Source organism: Meleagris gallopavo, chromosome 1 (genome assembly GCF_000146605.3).
Source record: "Meleagris gallopavo isolate NT-WF06-2002-E0010 breed Aviagen turkey brand Nicholas breeding stock chromosome 1, Turkey_5.1, whole genome shotgun sequence".
Lineage (NCBI taxonomy): Eukaryota > Metazoa > Chordata > Aves > Galliformes > Phasianidae > Meleagris > Meleagris gallopavo.
The window spans coordinates 46,430,852-46,440,626 of record NC_015011.2 but is presented as its reverse complement, the minus strand read 5'-3'; the positions used below and the strand labels follow the sequence as shown (position 1 = coordinate 46,440,626).

General features: G+C 41.7%; 1 long non-coding RNA gene across 1 annotated transcript; it reads left to right on the top strand.

Moving 5' to 3' along the window:
- The first annotated feature begins 53 nt into the window (after positions 1–53).
- On the top strand, positions 54–1,759 carry LOC116216799. Its single transcript, XR_004160281.1, has 2 exons — positions 54–245; positions 1,654–1,759. It is a non-coding gene; the product is annotated as an uncharacterized LOC116216799 (long non-coding RNA).
- Positions 1,760–9,775: the final 8,016 nt, after the last annotated feature.

The following is a 9,775-nucleotide window of genomic DNA, read 5'->3' as shown; positions in this document are numbered from 1 at the left end:
GGACATCGCGGCGGAGTCCTCCGCGGAGCAGGCGAACACAATTGGGCTGGCGCGGGGTCAGATGCTCGTATTTTTAGAGAGGAGCCGCGCGGTGATTGGTGCGTTGCTAAGCCCGCCCCGCTGCACGGCCGGGGAGCCCTTCGGTGTGCTCGATTTGTGTTTCTTTGGACTAACAAAAGTGTATTTTCCTCGGAATTTCTGCCACCGAATCGCCCCGTTTCCTCGGTGAGGGAGGAGAAGAGCAGGTACTTGCGTTCGGGAGAGTTTCCAGCCGCAGACACGCGTCCTGAGTTAAAGGAGAGGCGATAAATCCCGTGTGCTGCTGCTGGAGAGACCTCTGAAGAGAGAAACTTTTGTTTTTCATTGCAAATTAAAAATTTTCTTTCTGCAGAAATCTTACAGCAACCACTGTATCTTATTCTTTAGAGGGTTTTCTTGCGATTAAAATCGAAATCTGACGATTTAAAGCTATTTTGACAGTTTAAATTGATTTTGAAGAGGAGGAAGTAACACAAACTCCCCTCTCAGCTCTGAATATGGATTAAGAACCGGTTCCTTTGGCCATGTGTTTTACCTCCTAAAACGCTAAACTCTGTTGAAATAGTGTCTCATACCACCTCCTATTGCTCTTATTATAGAGCTGTAAACAATTTGTTACTGCCTGTGAATTCATAACGATATAGCTGTTTTGTTTTGTCCTCCTGAAATTTCACTAGAAGGTAGGCAAACTTCCCCTGTTGCCTTGTGCTTTTTTCCTTTGTTTGTTTCTCATGTGAATTTCTGTACCAGTTATTAAGTAGATCAGTATTTCTTTTTTCCATGTTGTGTTTCTAATTTCAGTAAACAATCTCCCGGTACCCCGTATTACCGAACTGCAGCTTTCTAAACTAAAGCAGCCTTCTAAACTTCTGGTTATATTTAATGATATTACTTTTGTCTCTCTGGTCATTTAAGATGTGAATGGCCTAATGTAGCACTTATGTACTTCTGCTCTTACTGCCTAGAGAGTATAATCTTGTTGTATTTTCTATGATAGTCACAAAATTTTAAACAAAATTACTTTAAAAAAAAAAAAAACAACAAACGTCCTTCACAGACAAAAAATTAAATAAAGCCAATGCAGTATCTCCTTGTCTTTCTGTAAGGAAAAACGAAAGATAAAATGAACAACAGGAAAACCCATTTGATGAAAAAAGAAAAGCCCATTTAATTCTTTCTCCTGCGTTTTACACAGTCACAGTAAGGAGGAACTGTTTTCTTGACAAGAACCAGAGCTCTTTGTGATAACCTGTGTTTCAGTTAGGGGAGTGGTAGGCCATAGTTCATCCCTAAGAACCAGGAAGAATTCAATCAATACTGATGTCTGGTTGAAGGTAATGAAATCTGTTGACAAGAATGCAGCTCTGGAATAATTTTTTCAGCATCTGTACTTGATTATAAAGTATATTATCTGTTGACTTCAATGGTTACTTAAGAATAACACAAATATTACAAATCAACCTTGCCCTCCCATTTTTTTTTGACATAACCAGATCCAGCTTGTAATGTAAACATTGAATTCATGCAGATATTAACAACCACGATTTTAGATTATATGAACATATGGTTTTAAGTTAATACAATCCTCCTTCCTCCTCATCTTTTTATTTACAGCCCTCTATGATGTCAACACTAAACATGTATATAACATGAATACGTTTGCTTTCATCAAAATTGGGTTTAATCGAGCACAAAAGTCGCAACTAAATGATATGAAGATTAAAAAAGAAAGAAAAAAAACCAAAAAACTCAACAATTTGCATCCTAGAAGAGGAAAATACAAAGCTAATATAAGGTCGCAGGAAAAGTGCGTCTGAACTCTGTGGTGCTACAGCAGGAAGATGATGGAAAGAAGGGTAAATCCAACTGGAGCTTTCAGAATCTTGTTTGTAAAAATTATGCAACATTAGATACGGACACAAGAATGAAATATATCAGTGTGAATGTGGATATAGAAGATATATCTTCATGAGCTGTCAAAAGTGAAGTAAAACAATAAATGTTTTTCTTAACTCGTGCCCATAAATCAGTGAATAAGATGTTGTAGTGGCTTGATTGCATAGGCAGTGCATAGCAGGACTTTGAGGAGATAACAATTAGCACCTACTGGGACAATTCACAACACATCAAGACAGAGGAGAAGTGTAGATCACAAGTGACATGCCTATGACAGGAAAGCTGTTCCTGCTCACTCTTGTTATTTTGAATTCATATCTGTTCACTTCAGCCACCTTTATTTGAGAAGATTTAAATACTCCATCCTTCAGCTGTGGCTCCATAGAGGCTTGATTAACGTTTAGTGATAGCTAAAATGGAAGTGTTTACAATGGTTACCATACGAGTTGGGGGATCCCTCGGCTTTTCTCCCAGCATTTGTTACCCTCTTACGTTCTCAACAGAAGCAGCCAATAATATGTAGAGCAGCTTCTGATCTGCAACAGTTACGGTTTATCACTCTGAAACTGAAATGACTTCAGAAATTTCAAGTCACAGGGACAAGCTCTGCCCTTTCTTTTCTAATAGCTCTTCAGTGAAGGTAGAAAACAACTTTAGCGTGCAGAATTGATACTGGGAACATGTCTTCTCCATATGAAAGAAAAACATGCAGGACCAACATTTTGGAAAGCTAAGGTACATTTGACAGTTTGAAAAAGAGTTTTGTCCACAGTCAGAACAGATAGGGAAGAAGGAACAGAGATACGCAGTCAGGCAAGGCAGAAAGGTGGTGAAGGATTATAAAGAAGGCAAGAATGACAGTTTCATCTCTAGGTGAGCAAGTCTGAAAAGTAAATAATCTTATTTTTGACATCTTAGGTGTTTTAGTCATCATTCATCACAGAAAGACTTCAACAAGAAGGCACTCTATTGACTCTGGCATGCATTTTGGTTTTCCCAATGAGGAGACTGGAGGGAGGTAGACTTCCTCACTCATTAAAAGAGGAGGAGAATGACATCAGAATCTCCAGAGATACTCTTGGAGAGAGTAATATCTGCTACATCTGAATGACTTCAGTTTTTCCCACCTTCTGGGCAGTGCAGCAGATCTCAGTACATCGCAAACCTGCACAAGATTGCTATCTGAACACTGCAAGTCTCTTCCCTCCAGGTGCCCATCTCTGTCCAACTTTTGCATTTTCATGTTCAGGCCTCCTGGCATAAGGAAGGAGAAGTGAGCCACGGGATGGTGCAGCACCTGAGAGCTATCAGACATTCCCATCTCTGTCTCAGGACTTGCCAGTACCTGTTCCTCAGAAAATGAGCTCTATAGGTTATATTTAGATATATGTGCAACAAGGCAAGGTAACACGGCAGTTATTCTTCTCAAGTCACTTTGTTAGGAAGTGTTAGCATGAGAGCTAACCACACAAACGTGGTTAATGGCTGTACCACCAGTGTAGAATGCTCTGATCAGTTCTTTGCAGGCAACTGGAGGAACAGCACTGAGTGCACCTGAACAATTTGGCCCCTCTCTTTCCTCCAACAACAATTTCCAGAGAGATTTAGGTAAAGGTCCTTATGTGCTGCTTTCCCATGTACATGTTCCCCGGGAATGAGGTACAAATACTTCCTGCAATGATGATTACACTCTTATTACAATGTTACACCCATGTCTAACTTGTCCTCAGTGACTTCACCCTTATGCAAGTTACAAATGTAATAACTCTTGTGAACAAACCAGCCAGCACAGTTTAACAGCTTTTAACCCTTAGCTAAGCAATTTTAAAGTGGTACCTACAGAACTACAAACTCGTTGAAGTTCTTTGCCTACATAATATCAATGTTGCTGCTGATGTTGTTAAGATCCCTAAATGTAATGAGGCCACAAGAGCTTTTTAAGTCAGTGTACAGCTAAGCATCTGCAATGGGCAGGACAAGGAGGGTAGGGCAGTGGGTGACTGTCCCTGCAGATTCAGCTTCCTGGAATGTTGTACACTCCTCCCTGTACTCTTGGTTTAAGGATGGGGCACTTATTGAGGCCTCCCTTCATCATCATCATGCTGTGTCCTTTTGGAACTGAAAAGTTACAGTCCAAATAGATACAGATATGGCAATAGAGATTTCTTTTCATGGGGAAGGGAAAATAAGCAGCAAAAAATCTGGAATCAAAGGTTTTCCCTGATGCAATGGGGAGAAAAGATGCGCTATGCTCCATACCATAAAGGACTCCCCCACACACTTTTGACTATTTGACACATTTTTACTTTTTTCACAGACAGTCAAGGAAACATTGTATTGGTCAGCTACCAAAGAACAGAATTACCACTGTCTTAAAGTACTTTGGTCTTCTAAAACTAAACTTCTAAAACCTTCTAAAAGCTATTTGACAAAATGTCTTCTGGACCATCCTGGCATGCTCTGAATGTAGCCATCAGCCAGAGACTGAGAATATCAAGCCTTGAGGCAAGCTGTCTGTGACAGGTAAACAAGATTAACAGAAGCTTGAACAATTGTGGCTTCTCCCAAAAATCCTTTCCAGGTGGATTGACAGTGCCTTTCTTCCACCCACGTTTAATATCAGTGAATGCCACCAAGAAAATGTGCCACCCACTGTCCCTTCAGAGCAGTCTCTCCAGCAGCCCTGAAGCCAGACTGCTCTGAGCAGCAAGCAGCCCACACAGAGCAATGCTGAGCAACCCGCTCTTCCACCCCACAACCCCCTGGCATTTCTGCACACTTTCTGCTCTCCACCCTTTTCTACCTGTGTGCCTGTGCTCCCTGTGGGTAAGAGCTACATTGGTGCTAGTAGGGTACAACATGACCTAGATGCTCCCCCACCTCCATCCAGAGTCATGTTTGACAAGTCAAGGGGTGACTTTGAGATCGTACACAGATACAGAGCAGGTCCATAGTCCATAAGACATGGCTTAGTGGGCATGGTAGTGATGGATTGATGGTTGGACTAGATGATCTTTGTGGCTTTTTCCAACCATAATCGTTCTCTGATTTTGTGATCTCTCTGGCTGGAGCTACCCCAGGTGGCTGATGTGACAAGACGCAGAGTGTGTTTTTTTGTCTTTTTTTTTTTTTTTGTTCAGGCAGCCAGTGACAGTGCCACCCAAACACAATGCAGCCTGGGCACTTGCCACCACTGAGGGCCCAAGCGCTGTCACACACTGTGGTTTACTGAGGAGTGTGGGGATCAAATGGGTCCTGACTCCAGATGAGGCTTTTTGTCACCATTCTAGAGCACGAGTATCATCAGGTAGCACCTGGATGCCAGCAACATAGGCTGGCTTTCTTCCATTAGAAATCAGCTAAATGGTTTTGAAGAGGTATTCAGTGCTATGCTGTAGGTTATGTTTTAGAGCATGTGCTTCCCAGCTGTGCAAGCTATGTGCTGCTGCCAGAGTGGAACTATCCCTGGTTAGGAGGTCACCCAGACTAACAGGAACACCAGTAGGAAGGGCTGGAGCTCCTGCATCCCCACAGCTAGTAAATGAGAGCAGACACTGAGCACTTCTGCTGTCAGACTGTTAGGAGCTCAGGAATAGAGCATCAGAGGCAGGTAGGGATATGTGCACAGTGTGGGCGTGTTCGAGGCCCAGTATGTTGTGATTTCATATATTTTGCCTGCAACATACTGTATGCACACTAGTCTGAAAAAGTCAAATGTATTAGCCGTAAATCTTTGCCTTCCTGACACAGGGCTTTTTAGCGGGATGTTTTGTTTTTCTTTCTGTTTTTAACACTGAAAAAGCAATGAAATTTTGGCTGATTTATGCATGAAATGAGGAGCAGAATAACAAGCCTCACTTGCATACTGTCTGAGTTTAGAAGTCAGTAACACTTAACATTTGGCCTAAAGAGCAGCAAACAGGTCCAGCATTGAGCAGATTGGAGCAGAAATCAGCCATCTCCAGCTGTATGGAGGCAGTAAGCAAAGAAAAGCCAGCTGGGTTTTTGGATTTACCCAAATTGCAATAGGAGGTACCTGAAAGGAAGGAAGCATGGTCACAACATCACACAGCTGTTGAGAAGAGGATCTGCAGATCATCTGAGTAATTCCTATGGTAAGTGTTCAGATTTAATGCACGTTCATTTAGATAAGCATCTTCTGGTGGGAGGAGGTAGGGATGGGGGGTGCAGGAAGAGAGAGAAAGAAAAAAAGACAAAAATGATTTAAGCTAAATAGTGATACCAAAACCTAGGTGGTGAAGGTAGATGTTTAGTTGCTGCTTGTTCTATTAGTTCTTCGGAAGAAAAAGACTTTGGTATGCTTGAGTGCATGGAAAAGATTGCAAGGGTTCCTGCTGTAAGCTGCATCACTACATGAGGCCAGAAACATTTATTTGCATTTGACACTAAGGTAAGGGAAAAAAAAAAAAGAAAGAAAAAAAGGAGGAGGGGGTTCTTGTACTTAAAACCAATTAGTTTTGAGTTTATTATCTTTTTTGTTTACAAGATGTGCTTGTTCTTTTAACATGGTGATTCTTGAAAATTATTTTAGCTCTGTGCTTTTGTCTTTTCCTTCCTTCTGGGTTGACAGTTATTACCTGATGCAGAGGGAGACACTTGCTTATGCTCCTTCACCTCAGTTTGTGAACTCACAAGGAATAGAGGAAGAACACAGGCTTAAAAGTAGAACGTGATTCTGCAGTTGGTGACCTCAGCCTGAATCCTGAGTGGGAGAAATGAATGGGCAAGGTGATGAAGGCAGCCTTGAGATTCTGCTGCCCTTTGTCATGGATTCTAGACAGAGACTGATGCTCACAACACTGTAAGAACTGAGTCATTCACATGAAACTTTCCTCTGTGCCAATATCCCATTGTTGACAGAGGCCAGGAAAAAAAGTACAGTAACTGACATCACATCAAAGTGATCACTTAGTTCCTGGTGGTTTGTTGGATAGGTACTCCCCAGGCCAGAGGGGTTGTCTTTGAATTGGAGACCTTCAAGTGGATTTTTCTCCCCCCTACATTGACCACTTTCTCTGGGTATAGCATCTTTCATTTTTCATGCTTCAGGATGTGATTTAGCATGACAAATAACAAAAGGTTGAAGAACAGCGACAGTGAGGGTGGGAAACCAGCAAATGGGAGATTGGTATGTATATACTGTATGGAGTATATCCCTTCAATCAAGGAGGGTCCCATAATATGTATTTAAGTGTCCTGTCTGTGTGCTGCAAAATCTGGAAAACATTACTTCTATGATGCAGATAGAGTGGGATGGAGTAGCAACAAGCACAGTGAGCGAGCGGTGACCCTTCCCTTACAGTGAAGAAAAGTGAGGAGAATGTGCCTAAAGGGGAGGGAATGATCAGGACAGAGAAAAATAAGAGCCTTCAGGGCCCAACAGAGAAATTCTTTATGTAAAATATGCAAGCTACAAGATGCTGGGGAAAATGACTTCACCATTATATTGTTAGATCTCATCACTCACACAGACCTTTCCTCTTGGAATCACTACAACTGAGCAAGAACTAAATGCCAGCATGAGTGAAAGAAGGACTTGCTAGCATTCATGAATACCTCCCTGAGCCTTTCATTTTGGTGGGCATTCCTCTGTCTCTGGATACTGATATGTGCATCAGGGTTGCAGTCACGCTCTCCATATTGGAACAGCTGATCTCACAGCCACATGGGGCCTTGTGCTACAAAAAGGAGCCTGGTAAGGGCAACCAGCAGACACTGAGGTAGGCTTTACCTGTTGTGACGATTGATTTTCAGAGTCATGAAGCTGCATCAGAGCAACAGAGAAATGTTGTCACTGGCATTGTACACTCATGAAAGGAAATCATGAAGGAAAAAAAGCGCTTATCCAGTCAGAATGATGTCAGATCTTTGCAGCCATGGAGGCACCTTACACATGTACACAGCTGAAGTAGCCACCTTTGTTGCCCAATTGATGTGCATGACTAACTTCCATCCAATTAGTAACAGTGATCTAGATTGACATAAAATCTTTTCGAGCATGACCAGAATGCCTGTGACTTAATCTTAAACAACATTTCAGATGCAGGAAAGAAAATAGAGGGCCTTCTCCAGCTCTATGCTGGTGATGCTCATCATGACCATGGTGCTACAGTCTGAGAATTGGGCTGAGTGAAGAGGAGTGTTGTCTTGAACAACATATAAAATATATAATACATTGAATATATTACATATTTTATATGTTGTTCAATGTATGTAACAAAGCTTTTCTAATTTGTAAATACTGGTTATTAAAACATAAAAAAATAAGGGCAACAGAAACATAAAACTAGTTGGTTGGACACATGTCCTAGAAGAAGATTCACACTTCTCTCTGGTCTGAGATAAAGGCATGAAACTGGGTTTGTTGATGCTTCAAAGTGCAAGCAATATGTGAGCATAAGTCCATAGAGGTTACCCCAAGTTAATTTTCTCAGACTCATGTGTATCAAAGTATTGTAGCATTGTCACTTATGCAGGGAAATGGGCGATCCTCGATGCAAACAAGCATCATGGCATGAATAACAAAAAGCTACAGCAACAGACCGGAGGAAAATGGCTGTCCCACACTTACCTCGTACAGCATGCAGGATGTTTTGAATGCAGTATTTCAGAGAAACTGTCACCTGGAAACAGAGTGGCTCAGTGGGAAGTGACCTTCCAGAGACTGCTCTAAGGATGCACACTGTATACATTAAAACAGCCACTAAGCATTTATTTATTTATTTATTTATTTATTTATTTATTTATTAACTTTCTGCCTTCATTTATGAAGCAAGCAGAGTGCAGGACTCAGTGATTTAGGGGTGTGTGCATGAACACCAAAAATTGTTTCCAGTGAGTAGCACTCGTTATGAGTATGTACCCAAATTAATAGGCAGGTTATTATTTGTATGTAGTTTGTTATTATTTTTACAAACAAATGCAAGATTGTTGCAAATAACATTTCAAGTCTTTAGTTCCAGGTGCACAAAGCCAGATTGCTTTCACCTCCAGTCACACTCCTCGTCTTGATGAGTACCTATGTGAAAAACAGTGCATGTAATAGAGGAACAAGTATCACTTACACCACAGTCCACAAGAAGCAGCAAATTTATTTCCTAAAACAAAGGGTCATATTACTGTGAAATCGTTTAAAGCAAATACCTACTTACCAGATTCTACAACAAATTAAGTAATTGGGCAATAAATGACATAGAAAACAGGCTCCCTGAAGATTTTGTCAGTGAAATGCGAAATAGACCACAGCTGTAATTCCATACAAATCAAACATGTCATTTTTTCAAGATTAGACTGCCTAAAAAGTACATTGGGTGGGCCTCTCTGTCACTTCATTTGTGAGAATTTGAAAATAAAGTACAAAAAATTTCACAAAATATCCTGAAAATAAAAAAGCTGGATAAGAGTAAAAAAAGCCATAAAATATAAAGTAGATAAATAACATAGGAAGATAAGTAATCAGAGCAATAAAGTAATTCAACATATCATTTTACTAACGTAAAAAAAAAACAAAACCACGCAACGATAACCTTCAACGAGACAACTGAGAGTTGGAGAGGAATGAGAGCGGAGCACCGCATCACCATCGGAGCGGGAGATGCTGGGAAAGGGAACTTAAGTGAGGAGGTGGGACGGGGCGGGCAACCCGGCTGAGGCCCTGGGGTGGTGACAGAGAGAGGCGAAAGCCGAAGGCCCCGCCCGCCGGGGAGGAGGAAGCAATGGCGCTCCCGCCCCCGCCTGGGGCCGCGCCCCTGTTCTCAATCAGGTCCGACTCCACACCATAACACCCAGGCGCGCCGCGCTCGCTCCTCACTGGTGTCGG